A 15294-nucleotide genomic window follows, 5' to 3' on the forward strand; every position below is an offset into this window, starting at 1 on the left:
CATTATTATTATTATTATTATTTTTTAAATGATGATGTGATTTTTATGCAATTTTTTCTCATTATTCATTATATGGCTGTTGTCGATGGGAATTAATTTCATTATTTAATTTAATGTAATATTTCTTTATCATTATTTTTTATTTTTATTTTTTTATCATGTGATTTTTATGGAAAAGTTTCTCATTATTCATGATATAGATCATAGAAGTTTGAATTCATATATTTAATTTAATTTAATCCTTCTTTACTATTCCCCTTCCCAAATTCTCTTAATTAATTTTATTAAATTATTTTACAATTTCTTAATATATATATTTTTTATTGTTTTTATTCTTTTTTAATCTAATTATAATTCAATGTATTTTATAATTCTTTAAATTAATAACGTTATTTTTATTTTTATTTTCTATCAGTTTTTTTTTTTGCTAAAGCAAGAGTAGTTCCTTCTATTTCATAAAAACGAGAATAAAATTACAAAATGTACAAGAACCTTGAACACCAAGAGGTTACAGGGAAACAAAGGGCATGAAGCCAAAGGAGAGCATCACCCCGCTACTATCAAACAACTAAATTTTACATTACAAACTTTTGGCAAAACCCATCAAACTAAAGGCCTGATCGCTGAAACTCAGCGAAAGGCCCACTATGCCACGTGGCCCCAAGAAAAGGCGACCCCCGAATGATGGAAAAACCAGCCTCCCGCAAACGAACAACACTCCAAAGTGTCGCATCAACAAAACTGCTCGCCGAACCCGTGGACCCCACCAACCGACCTTGCCAAATAGCACGATGAATTCTGAGCATCGGATCGCCAAGGGCGATCGGACGACCGAGCAAGATATCATGTGCGAGAAGTCGACGAACTTTAAGGTGTGGAGAGGGTGGTATAAAGGCCAGACCCTTCGCCTGTAAAACAATCTATGGTATCGCAGCCTATGAACAAAAACCACTCTTCATAAAAAAGCGGTGTGATAATAGTGAAACCGCTAGCGCCACCAAACCCGCGGGCCCTACCAACCTGCTCGATGGATCCGGAGCGTTGATTCATCTTGCACCATCGGACGGCAGAGCAGAAAATCGCATGTCCGATGTGAACGAACTTTAAGGCGCGGGGAAAGTGGTTTACGTACCGGGCCCTCCACCACGTGGCGTGATTTCTATGGCATCGCTATGAACAAACCAAAACCACTTTTAATCTGTGAGTGGCGCGATCTTTGTGAAACCACCGAGAGGCGGTTTTGACTACCATCACTGTAAAATTGGGATGTCGCGCAAGTTTTTGATGCTGCTTAATGCGGCCCGGGAAGCTCTGATGTCCGTCACTTGGAGTAGTCCTGAACTTGGTTCATTCTACCTTCACCCTCGTCTTACCTATCATTGAGAACCTTTTTGTCCCACCAGGTGAAAAACCTCCAACCGCTGACCCTAGCTAATTGGGGTCAGTCATTCTGCGTTTGTACTCTTCTTTGTCCTCCTCTGCCTGGTTATGACAGAGTTTTTGGAGGTTACTCTGCATCATTAAATTCCACCTCCTTAAGATTGCGTTGTCCTTGCTGCTGGCACCTTGGTTGGCGAGGATGTCAGCCAGTTTGTTGGCCTTTCTCCTCACATGAATAAATCTGAGAGTGCAAAGTTTCTACAGATGCACTTGAATTCTCTAAAGGAATCTAGTTAACCTCCAGTGTTTTGTGACCTTTTCCGGCCCTGTGCCATTACTGATTCTTTTAGCGGCATTTATGACTAACTCTGAATCCGCTTCGATTATGACATTTTGACAATTACTCTTAATCAAAAATTCTAAGCATTGTTCCAATGCCATTAGTTCTACCATGTTGTTAGTGGCTTTTCCTAAGTGACCATGGAAGAGGGAGACAATGCTACCTGTTTCATCCCTTAGAGCTCCCCCAAAACCAGCCTCTCCTGGGTTGCCTTTGGAAGCTCCATCAATGTTGTACTTTAGAAAACCTTCAGGGGGGGATGCCAGAATTCTTCCCCCTTGTCTCTCAAGCTTGCTGTCCTGTCTAGCCCTTGAGGAATAAGCCCTTGCAAGTCTAACAACTGGAGGATTCTCAAGTCTTCAACTGAGGGAGGATTTTTGGGGAGGTTCCTGACCGTGGTGCCCACTGTCTCCTTTATTTGTTTTACTATCAGCTCCACCAGGCTAAGAGAGGCGGAATTTTCCTCTTTGAATATTCTTTTATTCCTTTCCTTCCACACATTCCAAATGATGAAACTCGGCAGAAGATTCCAAGCACAGTTGAGAATTTCATTATCTGAAAAAGAATTTCTCCAGTTGTTTAGAGCGTTGGCTATACTTTCTTTGTCTCTATCATACTGTTTGAAGATGTTGGCAAAAAATTCCCATATCCAGTTAGTAAAAATGCAGCTGTTGAGAAGATTCTCTATAGTCTCCTCTTGGATCTCACAGAGTTGACATTTGGAGGGTCCCAACATGCCCATTTTTTTGAGGTTGTCCCAGGTTAAAATTTTTCTGTGGTGAACTAACCACATGAAAAGTTTGATTTTCATCCAGCCTTTGTGCTTCCAAAGCTTCTGCCAAATTTTATTAGGAGCTTGGGGTTCTGCATCGAGGAGAAGACCTTTAGCTTCCTTGATGTTAAAGTTGCCCTCTTTGTTGTTACCCCATCTCAGTTGATCATGCCCTTCCATTACTAAAATTATTCTCTGATCTAGCAGTCTTTTGAAGGATTATGATTGTGTGAGTTCTCCCAAAAGTCTTTCACCTTTACTAATATTTCCTATCAGTCTCTTATTTGAGGCCTAAAAATTCTTCCTTTAGAAGATTTGGTTCCTGCTTCCATCTGTCTTCCCAGAAACGTGCCTTCTCTCCTTCTCTGATTTCCCAGAAATAATTTTTTTGCACCACTTCTTTGTTCTCCCAGGCCTTGTTCCATATGGGGGAGCCTTTCACTGTTCCTGTCATACATATGAGGTCTGAATCTGGCTAGGCATTGGCATATTTTTCCTTCCAGATGCTTGCCCATTGAGCTTTGGGATCCTTAACCCACCTCCACCAACGTTTGGCTCCTAGTGTCTTGTTGAGAGTCTCTAGGTTGTCTAAACCCAGGCCTCCTTGGTTCTTGGGTTTGCAGACCTTTTCCCAAGAGACTAAAGTGTTGGCATTATGATGCATGTGTTGTACTTGATGGAAACCCTCTCATAGAAGAACATCTCACTTACATATAACTAGATCAATCTACAGATGTGACTAAATGCATGGGATGCAGGACAACTCAAAGGAACAAGAAGATCAAGTTCTAAGTGTGACAAGTTAGCTTTGCCATCAAGTCCAAAGGGGGAGATTTTTGGCATTATGACACAAGTGTTGTCCTTGATGGCAAATCACACTAATGACAAATCATAGTGCAGAAGGATAGTAGCAAAGAATTGATGATCAGACTACAAAGAATGAAGAAAGAAGAGTATATACGCAGGTTCACTATATACCAAGTAGGGTATACACGCAGGTTCACTATATACCAAGTCGCGTATATGCAGGTTCGCTATATACCAAGTAGGGTATACAAGCAGGTTCACTATATACCAAGTCGCATATACGCAGGTTCGCTATATACCAAGTAGGGTATACACGCAGTTTTATGCACGGAAAAGCGCATACATGTCGGAAAGCTTACTTTTGGTCCGTGGTAGTTAGTCCTCGGTATTTGAACCTATGGTTTTGGACCATGGTATCTCGACAAGTGTGTTGATCCCAAGTATTGGGCTCTTGGTATTGATTTATTATGGTTTTGGACCATGGTATTGAGCAAGGCCTAAGACTATAAAAGGAGAAGAAGATCATTAGGTAAGGGCATCCAAAAAGTCTTGAATATCTGATGAAGGATGAGATCCAGTATACAGGTTATGGGTTGATGATGCATTGCTTGATCTGAGCTAAGGAGGGATCTCACTGGTTGATGGAGAACAAGATCTAAGGATAGATCGGGATCAAATGGTTTGAAATGAACTATCTTTATATGGTTGATTATGCTTATTCTAGATCTGCATACTGACACAAGTAATGTTCTATAAATGTTATGAGTATGACTGATGTCTGGTACAGCTGCAAAGTTATAAGAAAATATTTTTAGATCTGTACGCGGGTTGGCCTTTTGAATAAGCGCGTATATACACAGGTTTGATTCATCGTAGTAGCGTATACATTGTAAAGTATGATATTTGAAGTTGCAGTTGGGTCTGATTGTTATTACAGAGTTCTGTGTCTGATCTGTGTTCTGGTGACGGTGTTGTTAACAGGGTTTCAGTGATTCAGAGTTTGATGATGGTAGTAGTGATTGTTTTGAGCTTCAATGATAGTCATGGGTCCAGTATGAAAATTTGATGAAACGTGACCTTCAGATTGTAATATTGTGCTTCAGGAGTATCCAGTATGAAAATGTATGAAACGTGGTACCTGGAAAGGAGAAAATTGTAGGTCGGCGCCTACGTACTAGTATCTTAGCTAGTACAAGAGCAAAGGGGGTTGTAGCTCCCTTCCAGGAGAGTCTGGAGAATGAGAGAAGGTTGTAGCCTTCTGCAAGTTGTAACCTGCGTGCTGGTAAAGGACTGCACCAGTACATTGTAAAAGAAGTTTCTTAATAAAGGAAGATAGAAACGAATTGCAGCAGGTGGTTTTCACCCACATTGGGTTTCCACCTTATATCATGGTGTTCATGTGTGTTGCTTATGTGTGTTGATCTATCTGTTTTACTGCTACTGTTGGCTGTTAATATGTCTAATAATGTTCTGATGCACCCATTGAAGATCACATAACTGAATCATGAGTTTAATGGTTATACGCTAGTTGCAATAAACATAGTCACGTATATACGCGGGTATACTTAACTGAAGTAGCGTATATGAATCTGAGTATGAAAATGAAAAAGTTTTATTGATTAGATAATACTGATTCACCCCCCCCTCTCAGTATTATTTCCAACATAAAGCCCATTTTTTCCTAGTATCTTCTTTGCCCCACATAAAATCTCGTTGAATGTTCCGAAATTGCTGCAAGATTCCTAATGGAGCTGGGAGGGCTGATAGCATGAAGATAGGGATAGCTTGGAGAACTGCTTTAGTAATAACTAGTCTACCAGCTAGATTTAAGGATCTGTTGGTCGATTTCTTGACCTTGTCTTGCATTTTAGTAATTAATGAATCCCATGTGCTCTTGTGTCGGGGTTTAGCTGTAAGAGGAGCTCCCAAATACTTGGAGGGAAGAGAATCTCTTTGAAAGCCTAATATTCTGGAAACATTTTTCTGGATGGAAATATGAGTGTTAAAGAAAAATACTTTTGATTTGGGGGTTAACTTCCATACCTGAGGCTTTCGCAAAGTCATCCAAAATATTTTTGTAAGCAAGTTCCTCTTTAACTATAGGAATTCCCTGTAACATGGTATCATCAACAAACTGTTGATGAGTTAGAACTTGGCCATTCTCCATAAGTTGGAGACCACGAATTCTTCCCGTTACTCTTGCATGCTTGATGGATTGCCCCAGCCCTTCCATCATGAGGATGAATAGAAAGGGAGAGAGCGGATCTCCCTGTCTAAGACCCCTGGAAGGGAAAAAAAGCTCCGAAGGAGAACCATTCACTAAAATTGAAAAGCTGGACGTAGTTACAAGGGCCATGACCCATCTGACCCAATTATGATCAAAACCAAACGCTGTGAGCACTTTTTTGATGTATAACCAATTCACTTTGTCATATGCTTTGGCTATATTTAGTTGCATGATCATTCCTGCTCTCTTGTTTGCAGTTAACGAGTGAACCACCTCGTGAGCTTGTATTATGTTGTCCAGAATTTGTCTTCCTTCAACATACCCTGTTTGTTCCTTGGAGATAAGAGTGGGCAGTAGGGGTTTGAGTCTGTTGGCTACCACCTTGGAGATTATTTTGTAGACAACATTGCATAAGGCGATACGCCTAAATTTCTCTGGAGATTGAGCATTGTCCTGTTTTGGAATAAGGGAAATAAAGGAAGTGTTGAGAGCTTTTAAGATGGTCTTGTTTCGCCTGGAGTCTTCGACTAGCTCTACAATATCCTTTTTAAAAATATCCCAGCAGGCTTTGAAGAAATCCACATTAAATCCATCCGATCCTGGTGCCTTGCCATTTTGCATTTCCTTGAGGACCTCACTGATCTCCTTTTCAGTTACAGGTCTGTTGAGGTTACCATTGTCCTCTCTAGATACCAATTTAGGTATGTGTTTAATTAAATTCTTAATGAAAGGTTCTCTTCCTCAAAATTTTTCCTTGGCAATGTCCCTAAAATGCTTTACTAACAATGCTTCTATCTTCTCATGTGCTTGATGCAGTTGGCCATTCTTGTCCTTGATCGAAGAGATCCTGTTGTGAGTCCTGTTCGCAATGGTTGATATGTGGAAAAATTTGGTATTGTGTTCTCCTTCTTTTAGCCATAGAACTCTAGATTTTTGTTTCCAAAAAATTTCTTCTTGTTTGCACAACATTTCCCAATCCTGGTGGTATTTCTCTGCTTGGTTATTTTTGTCTTTGTCAAAGCCATTCTTGATCAAATCTTGATTGAGCTCAAGGATTTTGGTTCCCACAATCTTTTTTCTTGTGAAAATATTGCCAAATTCCTTTTGGTTCCATTCCTTTAGCTTCTGTTTGATGTGTTTTAATCTTTTATGTAGCAGGAACATAGAAGATCCTTGAATCTGCAGGTCTTCAGCCCACCATTTTCCAATGTTGTTGATGAAATCCGAGTGTGATAGCCACATATTTTCACCCCTAAACGGTTTGTTTCTTGGGATGCCAATGCCTTTGATCTCCATTTGAATAGGCCAGTGATCTGAGCCTCCGAAAGGAAGAATTTCCGCTATTATTTCCTTGTTAAGAAGCAGGAGCTCTTCAGAGATCATGAACCTATCTAGCTTGGAAGCTACTTGGGAACCCCCTCCTCTTTTGTTGTTCCAAGTGCACAAACCATTGCTTGTCTCAATGTCCACAAGCTTCATGTTTTCTGAAAAACAAAGAAAAGCTAAGGAATATTTGTAAAGTGCTCTTGTCCCTCCTTTTTTCTCCAAGATAGATTTGATCATGTTGAAATCTCCTCCTATAACCCACGATATCCCTGCGAATCTGCTCCGGAGGTCCACTAATCAATCAATAAACTTGATTTTGTCATCTAACCTTTGAGGGCCATAAACATTTGTTACAAGATATTTGTCCCTATCTCCTTCAGGCTGTATGACAACTGATAAATAATTTCTTGATGCCTCCGCATCCATAATATCTATCTTTTGGGGGTTCCAAAGGATGAGGATGCCCCCTGCTGTCTTTTCTGCTTTGATTTCTATAAACTCGTATCTGCTGAGCCACCTGCTATGGATTTGTCTTATTTTTTGCACAGAGCATTTTGTTTCTTGGACAAAAATTATGTCCGGGGCTACCTGTTTCATTCTATTATTCAACAATCTCTGTTTCCTTTTGCTTCCTAGACCTCTTACGTTCCAAGTTGTGAACTTCATAATTACAAATTGGTGAAGGAGTAACTGGTTAGATCTTTCATCTTACCTGAGTCTATCATGAGCTTTCCACATTCCATTAAAAGCTCGTTCTGCTTTTTTCTTCCTCTTTTTTTTTTCCGAGGTTTCTTGGAGCTAATTCTGGGGTTGATTTTACTGCTTTTCTTCCCTGATTGCCCGATCTTTCAACACCGTTATTTTCTGCCAAGCTCTTTGCCTGTGCTTTCCATAAGAATAACTGCTTTATTCGATTGCATTCTTCTTGTTGTAGAGATTCTACCCCACCCGCTGTTCCCTTACTCAAGAACCCTTCTAGATCTGGGTTTTCTCTGTCAATAATCTCTTGTAACTCATTGTCTTCCAGTGCCATCTCGCTCTGAGTCATTTCCTGATCCATGTCCATTTCTAATTCACTTATCATTATCCCTTTTTGTTTTTCCTTTACCTTTTCTTGATCCTGATCTTTTTCCTTTTCCTGCTTATCATTTCCCTTCTTCATTCCTTGGTTTTCACCTGTTGTATCTTCCTCCTCTTCAAGAACATGGAACTGATTCGGCCTCCCTTTTTGGTCATCTCTTGGGATTTGATTTGGCCCTTTTTTTCCATTTTTTCCTTTATGAGCTACCTTGTGAAATCCATCTGATTCTTTCATTGTGGTGGGTTTACTTTTGTTCTCTACCTTGCTGAGAGGGCAGTCTCTAAGAAGGTGTCCGTGTTCATGACATTTTCGGCATCTAAAAGGAATATGCTCATAATCGACAGTCTGTACCCATTCCTCATCATGAACCTCCAGAATGACCTCGTCCGGAAGTGCTCCAGATAGGTCCATCTCTACACAGATCCTGGAAAAGGAGGTGTATTTGCCTCTTCTTGTAGCTTCAGAAGTTTTAACATACCTTCCTAATTTATTGCCTATGGCTGTTAGTGATTCTATTTGCCAGTAATCCAGAGGTAGCGAATAGAGTCTTACCCAAACCGGGACGGAGGTAAAGGTTTCTCGCTCTGGCATGAAGTTCATCATCCACGGCCGCATGTAGAGCCCTACTGCTACATAGAAGTAGGGCCCACCTTCAAACACTCTGTCTTTGTCCTCAATGTTAGTAAACACCACAGTGAAAAAACCCTTGGATCCTAGATGAAGACCTATGCTTCCTTTAGGTTTCCACTGGTATCTGATCCATGTTTGTAAAGCCTTTTCTGTGGGGCATAGTCCCATGAACTTGCAAATGATAGCGTAAGTCTACATGTTCTCCTTGTGGGCCTGCAGCTCTGGATTATTTAAGATTACTCTGGGCGTGATTTCAGCTTTAGGTTTTGCAAGGGCCTTTTTGTTTGTTGTCTTTTGTTCCCTGTTTTTTAACATCATCCTCCTTGTCTTTTGTGTCTTCATTCTCCTTCTTCTTGTTACCTTCTGTATCCTCTTCCCTGTTTTTTCCTCCTTCCATCTTGCTGCCTCTGCTTGATTCTGGGGGATTCTTGCCCCTGTTAACTACCACCTCTCTGAAGGAGGGAGGGGAGCTCCCTCCTCGACCCCCGTCCATGGAGAAGGCCGCACGCAGACACCCTCGACCCTGTTCTTCCGATCGTCTGCTCTACCCGCTTCCCGCTTCCGTTCGTCCCAAATACCAAGATCTTTCCTATCAATTTAATCTTTATCTATTAAGATTAATATTAATAAGCAATCCATTTTCTTTTGAATACCTATTAGTTGAGGTTTGAGAAATATATTCTATAATGTTTAACTCTATAAATATTTATATCAACATTATTTAAGAAATAAATTTTTAAAAATATTGATTATAGTTGTCAAATTTCAAGATTTTGAGAGCCCCAATATTTTGGGAGCCCCAAAAGTTTTTAATGGTGCTGAATCTATTTCCATCATAAAAAAATCAAACCATAAATCAAAAAATCTGCCTCAGGGAGCTACGCACATATTGCATCAAATAAATAGTCAAGTCGGGAAATTAAATTTCGGTCGTCTACCAACTCCTATGAGCACATATTGCGTCAAATAAATAGTCAAGTCGGGAAATTAAATTTCGGTCGTCTACCAACTCATATGAACATGAACAAAGACAAATTGATATGTGACCATGTCATCTCATACTTGATGAAATTGAAAGTGAGGCGCTCACAAAATCAAATTCAGTGATCAAATCAGATTCTGAAAGAGTGTAGCCTAAAAATTCAGAAAATCCTTCCACGTACGTTGTTGTTTAAGCGGCCAGCCCAGCCGTCTAAAAAAAATCCTCGCGCATTCTTTATATATAAATCTACTGGTCTACCACGTACACTCCCAGCCTCATTCATTCACGGATGTTCAGTGCACTAGTGTAGCAGCAATTACAGAGTTCGAATCCGACTACCATCATAATCTCTTTGTTTTAAAGATTCTTAGCGTCATAACCACGCTATGACTTAGATCCCCAATACCTTAACAGCAACCCGACATGGCTAAACCTCCTTCAAATCGGAACAACCAAAGTAAACCCCAAATACGCTAACTGAAGGCAAGGCAGTTAAAATCTCCTTCAAATCGGAACGGCGACCCGAAATACGCTCACTGCAGTGAAGGAATTTCAAAGGAATTTGAATGAGAAAATGGGGAAATGGGTGTCGAAAATTCGAATGCCCAATTCCAGGGGCAGAATTTGGCCGGGCTCCTATGACAAACTGAAACAACAAAGAAATTGTAATGACCCCGGTAACTTGTAATTCTGGAATAATTACTGTGGTAAGAAACTGTATGAGTGGTGACTTGTTATTACTAAATGACATTATTTAATTATGAAAATGGATATATTAGATTATTTTTACATGTGTATATTCATGAAATGCTGGCAGCCTCCTGGAGGAGGATTTTCTATTAAAAGAAAATGAAATCAGTTATGAAACTGAAGTAACTGCTTCTCACCCAAGGAAAAGTCCTGGGAGGAAAACCTCTGGGCTGTTGATGAACAGACGGAGAAGAATTCCATGGGAGAGCAGAGTGAGAAAAGAGGTTAAGTCTGGTAGTGACCAGATAACCTAGCACAGTAGTGCATGAGTCTTGTTGAGGGCTGCAGGCCTGCAAGACGGCTCGGGGGGAGAATCCAACGTAAACTGGATCTCAAGGTTGGGAGGATAAGAGCAAAAACGTTGCAGGTGACCTCTGGAAGTAAGGACATCGGTAGCGGGACTATCCAGGTATGCATTCTCTAATATAGTCATTGAATAAAGAACAGGTACTGAAGTGTACAGACAGAATACGGAACCTGTATTTCTTTCCATTAGTTAACTGTGGTATTGTAAACAGGTTAATGCATACAGTCCCAAGGATATCTGTAAGTGAATATGTGTGACTGTGGTCACCTTTTAAATTTGCAATAATAACCTGGGGTTGTTTAGTTACATATATGCTCAGAACAGAGTCAAACCCTAGGGCAATTTGGCGGTATGAGAGACCGCATCAGTATGTCAGTGATAGGAATAAAGAGAATAAAAGTAAACAGAACCCTTAACAATGAAATGGAACCGAGCTAAGTGGTCTGAGAATGCCTGGTAGAAACCCGAACTTAGATAAACACAGTCAAACCAGCGCAGAACTAGCGCTTGTACATAAGCATTAATACTATATAAACCAATGATATGGTATGAGTAATAAACTGTGTAGACCAATTTACAAACGTAATACTGTGTAAACTAAACAGCGTTGCATAATCAATAATGCTGTATAAACCAAGCAGTATAGCATGAATATAATGCTGTGTAATCATGGAATTGCACATAAATCAATACTGTATGAATGCAGACAATATTACGGAAACAGTGCTGTAATGAAAGATATGGTACAACTATTAACACAGTATAAGCAAAGCCACGTTAACAAACCCCGGATGAGGGTTTACATTCATATTTAAACAGACCTGAAGATTAGCTAATACATAACGACTGTACGCGGAGAGGCAGTCACTACACTCATATACCGAGTGCAGGACATACTGTCAAGGCCGCTTCTAAACATATATGAAACGAATACAGTCTTGCATGAATCAAATACATGTTAAACATTGAGATTTATACTGTAATAACGCATGCGGAAGTAAACCCATAGGGTATTAACATTCCGATAAGCAAAAAGGGAAATGAATATACAATGAACACATTGGAATGTGAATCCTTACATGTGGAATCGGCAACATAGAAACCAAGATGGCCATTAAATAATATTGACAAAATCTGAGAACTGAAAGTAAGGTATACATTGAATAAAATGGCGAGCCGTTATCATAGCCATGTAAAAGTCCTGGCAAGGAAGAAACAGCGGTAAAACCCGCGAAATAATTCAACCATTCTGAAGTAACTTAGCTCCATTTAACTGTTAATAGCTCGAGAGAGCTTTCAAAACGAATGTACAGACATTGACTCATTCGAAGCCTAAGACCCTAGCCAAATCAAAGGTACAAAATATATATGTAGATGGCGTGTAAGCCATGAGCAGTACCTAACTAAACCCTAAAGGGCTATCGCAGTACAGGTCCGGCATGAAGAGGCCGTCTGCATAGCGTAACCAGGGTTTAGAAAAATGGTAGCCAGACCTGAGACAGGTAAGTGGAGGGTCATGAGCCATGTCTCAGCCAGAAGAAAACGCATTCAATTTAACATTTAAGCTATTCTTATCATGGGAAAGACATTAAACGAGATAGGCATACCTGTGAATTTCGTTAGCCGGCAAATCCTCCTGCAGGCGGTAGGAAAACTGTGGACGGCAAACCAACCTGTGCATAACCACACATGGTGAACATTCTGATACAGTTAGAGTATTCAGAGGGTTTCAAGGAACACGAAATACATTGCTGAGGAATCTGACTGTAAACATAAATACCCAGATTTGATAACGTGAGAATCCTTTACCTGAACAGCAAGGTAGGAACCGGAGGGGCTGCAGAGAGATCTGTTGAGTTGTGGAGGAGCTCGGCTGCAGCTGTGGAGTGCAAATGAACTCATTCCGATGAACCCGGTGACTTAAGTATCGAATGCCAAACCCTAAATAGATCTGAGCCATCCGATGGGGTTGAGAGATCTCCGTCGTCCGTTTAGGCGGGAGGACCTGGCGCGAAGCCCACAGTGGGTCAACCCTCCGGTAGCCATATGTTATCACGTGAAGCTGAGCCACTTGGCCACGGAAGGGTGAGCTGGGTTCTTACCTCCCCACCATCTGGCACTTAAACAAATAACGCAAGCCGGGTATGATAAATAAGGTTCAACCATACATCAATGTTATATGATACCAAATGCATTAGCGAAGGTGGTAAGTCCCTGTTCGATGGGAGTTGTGATGTAGTTTAAGGTTATATGTATATATATATATTTACATGCGTTTAGTTAAAGCTTATATTTATATATACATGCGTATGGGTCTGAGTGAAGGCCTTAGTTATGTGATTTAGCTTATTAGTTAGGGAGGGGTGGGTTAATCAGTTAACCACCATACGAAATTTTTTTTTTATTGTACATATTATATTAATGAGATCGTGACAGAAATCAAATCGCCCAAATGAGCCAATCTCCAAGTTTCTGCTACCAGGACAGATTCAACAAGCAAAGGCTTTAATTTAAGCAATCTTCCAGTCACATGCAAACCCTTAATTTAGATACTCTTCCAGTGGTATGTAAACCCTTAACTTAATAATCTTCAAGTCATATGCAAATTATGAAGCAATCTATCGACCCATTTTGTGGAGATTTTACGAAACCTTTAAAAAAATGATATCTAAAAAATACTATGAACAAAATTGCAAGAGAAATTCCAATAGGGAAATAAACATCAGTCTCAACTGAAAAAAACAAAGTAAGTCCCAACCCAAAAAAAATAAAACAAAGCAAATCAACAATCCCCTACTAAATTACCAAATTCCCATATTCCGATTTCATCAGTTTCGTATAAATCATTCGGCGAAGCTTTCATGTAGAGGAAAGCCAAACAAAACAGAAAATACCAAAAATTTGAGACTTCCCCATGAAAACAAAAATAAAAATAAGCCGGCAATTTCAAGGAAGCTCATATTCTCCAAAGCGCTCAGCTTGTTGATATCTACTGGGAGTCTGTTTTCATATACTGCAGCTGAATTGACATGACTCATCTGGCCTAAGAACATCTATCAGAATTAGAGGTCTAGGGATCGACCCCCTACAAACGTAACACAAGGCGTAACAAGAAGAGGGAGGGAGGGTGAAATATTTGGAACTGAATTAGACAGATGTCATGGTCATATAGTCCACAAATGTCACGCTTAAACACAAAAGGTAGACGAAAAGTTGAAAACCATATGGTTGTGTTCTCAGACCGAAGAACCTGAGGCCAGGCCATCATTGATTCACAATGATTTGATTTCAACCACTATTATTAGAAGTCAGGTCTACTCCTTATTTTGACAAGAATGGAGACTAGGATTTCCTATTATTTGATTTTGAAGATACGGAAAACTATATCCCTTTTTCTTTTGTCAAGTGGCGCTATGTATGCTTATATGAGGTATGCTCCGATTTTCAAAGGAGTAGTAGGTATGGCTGCTATGGCGGTTAGGTCTTACAAGTTCAATGTTTCTAGGGTGATATCCGAGGTCGACTCATTCAAAAGAAAGGCTTATTGGCCTAACTAGTAATTGTCCCAAAAGGTGCAAAGAGGCGTTGATAGATTTGATTAAGTGGGATGCATTTGTAGACATAATTTGTATTGTTAAGGCACTCCTAGGTGTTAAATCATCAGTTTAATTTCCCACATTCAAACATGAACTATTTGAGTTATGGCAAAGAGCTTAAGAATTGCTAGAAAAGAGAGCGTAAAGGAAGTATACTTTGAACTTGAAGATAAATTGTTAAAAAACATCCTTGGATGTATTTTCAGTTAATCTTCCAAACTCATCTAAACATAATCATATATATTAGTCCATCTTTTATAATGGGAGCAGCATGGAAAATAAATTTTCCAACCACTACCATACTTATCCCTTAAAAAATTCTTTAGACAAATGCCAAAACAGAGAACTTAGCGGAAATAAGGCCTTTAAATAATAACTATAACAAGTGAGATTTATTTTCACAATATATAGTGTTTGTGTGGACCTTTGAATTGTTTACTGAATACTAAAATAGACGAGACCCTATCAACTGTGGAGCTCCTGAGGCAGCAGTTATGTACACATGAATCTCATCAATATTGAAGTAGGAAGTTGTTGTTACCACTTCTGAATCTATCAGATATGCCCATTTTATGAGATTATGATTTTTTTCATGACTAAATAAGGTTTTTTTGACATTTTTTTTCGAGTACGCTGATATGCAAAGAGAGACACTCATATATCACATCTTATGATGGCATCGATAATTGTTTTAGATATTAAGTGATAACATTGTAAATTTAAACATATAAGCCAAACATGATAACTTGGAACCACTTATTATTGATACAATATGCCATGTTTAAATCCTGATTATTTGAATATCTCCAAGGTTCCAAACACAATAAGGTAGCAGTTGTGTACACGTGAATCTCATCTGTACTAAAGTGCTAAATCATCCTGGCAGCTTCTTAAGCTTCTAGATATGCTCATCTATCTCAGAGTAGGATTCCCTTGAATTACAAGTGAAACATTAGTATTTGAGTTTATCTAGTATACTAATACAATCATCGAGAAAATATTCATTGGTACAAGACGCTAATTATTTCAATAGTTCAAAATATGATACATTAGCAATTGTGTACCTGTGAATCACATCTATATTGAAGTGGGAAGT

General features: G+C 39.4%; 1 long non-coding RNA gene across 1 annotated transcript; it reads right to left on the reverse strand.

Annotated features, from left to right (window-relative positions):
- Positions 1-11737: 11737 nt before the first annotated feature.
- Positions 11738-12596, reverse strand: LOC149233648 (uncharacterized). The gene is made up of 2 exons (XR_016247617.1): positions 12210-12596; positions 11738-12095 (listed from the first exon to the last, which is right to left on the reverse strand). It is a non-coding gene; the product is annotated as an uncharacterized LOC149233648 (long non-coding RNA).
- Between the last annotated feature and the right edge of the window lie 2698 nt (positions 12597-15294).

This window comes from Pinus tabuliformis, chromosome J, assembly GCF_031772625.1.
Source record: "Pinus tabuliformis cultivar Carrire ecotype Pingquan chromosome J, CPIR1, whole genome shotgun sequence".
In the NCBI taxonomy this organism is placed as follows: Eukaryota; Viridiplantae; Streptophyta; class Pinopsida; order Pinales; family Pinaceae; genus Pinus; species Pinus tabuliformis.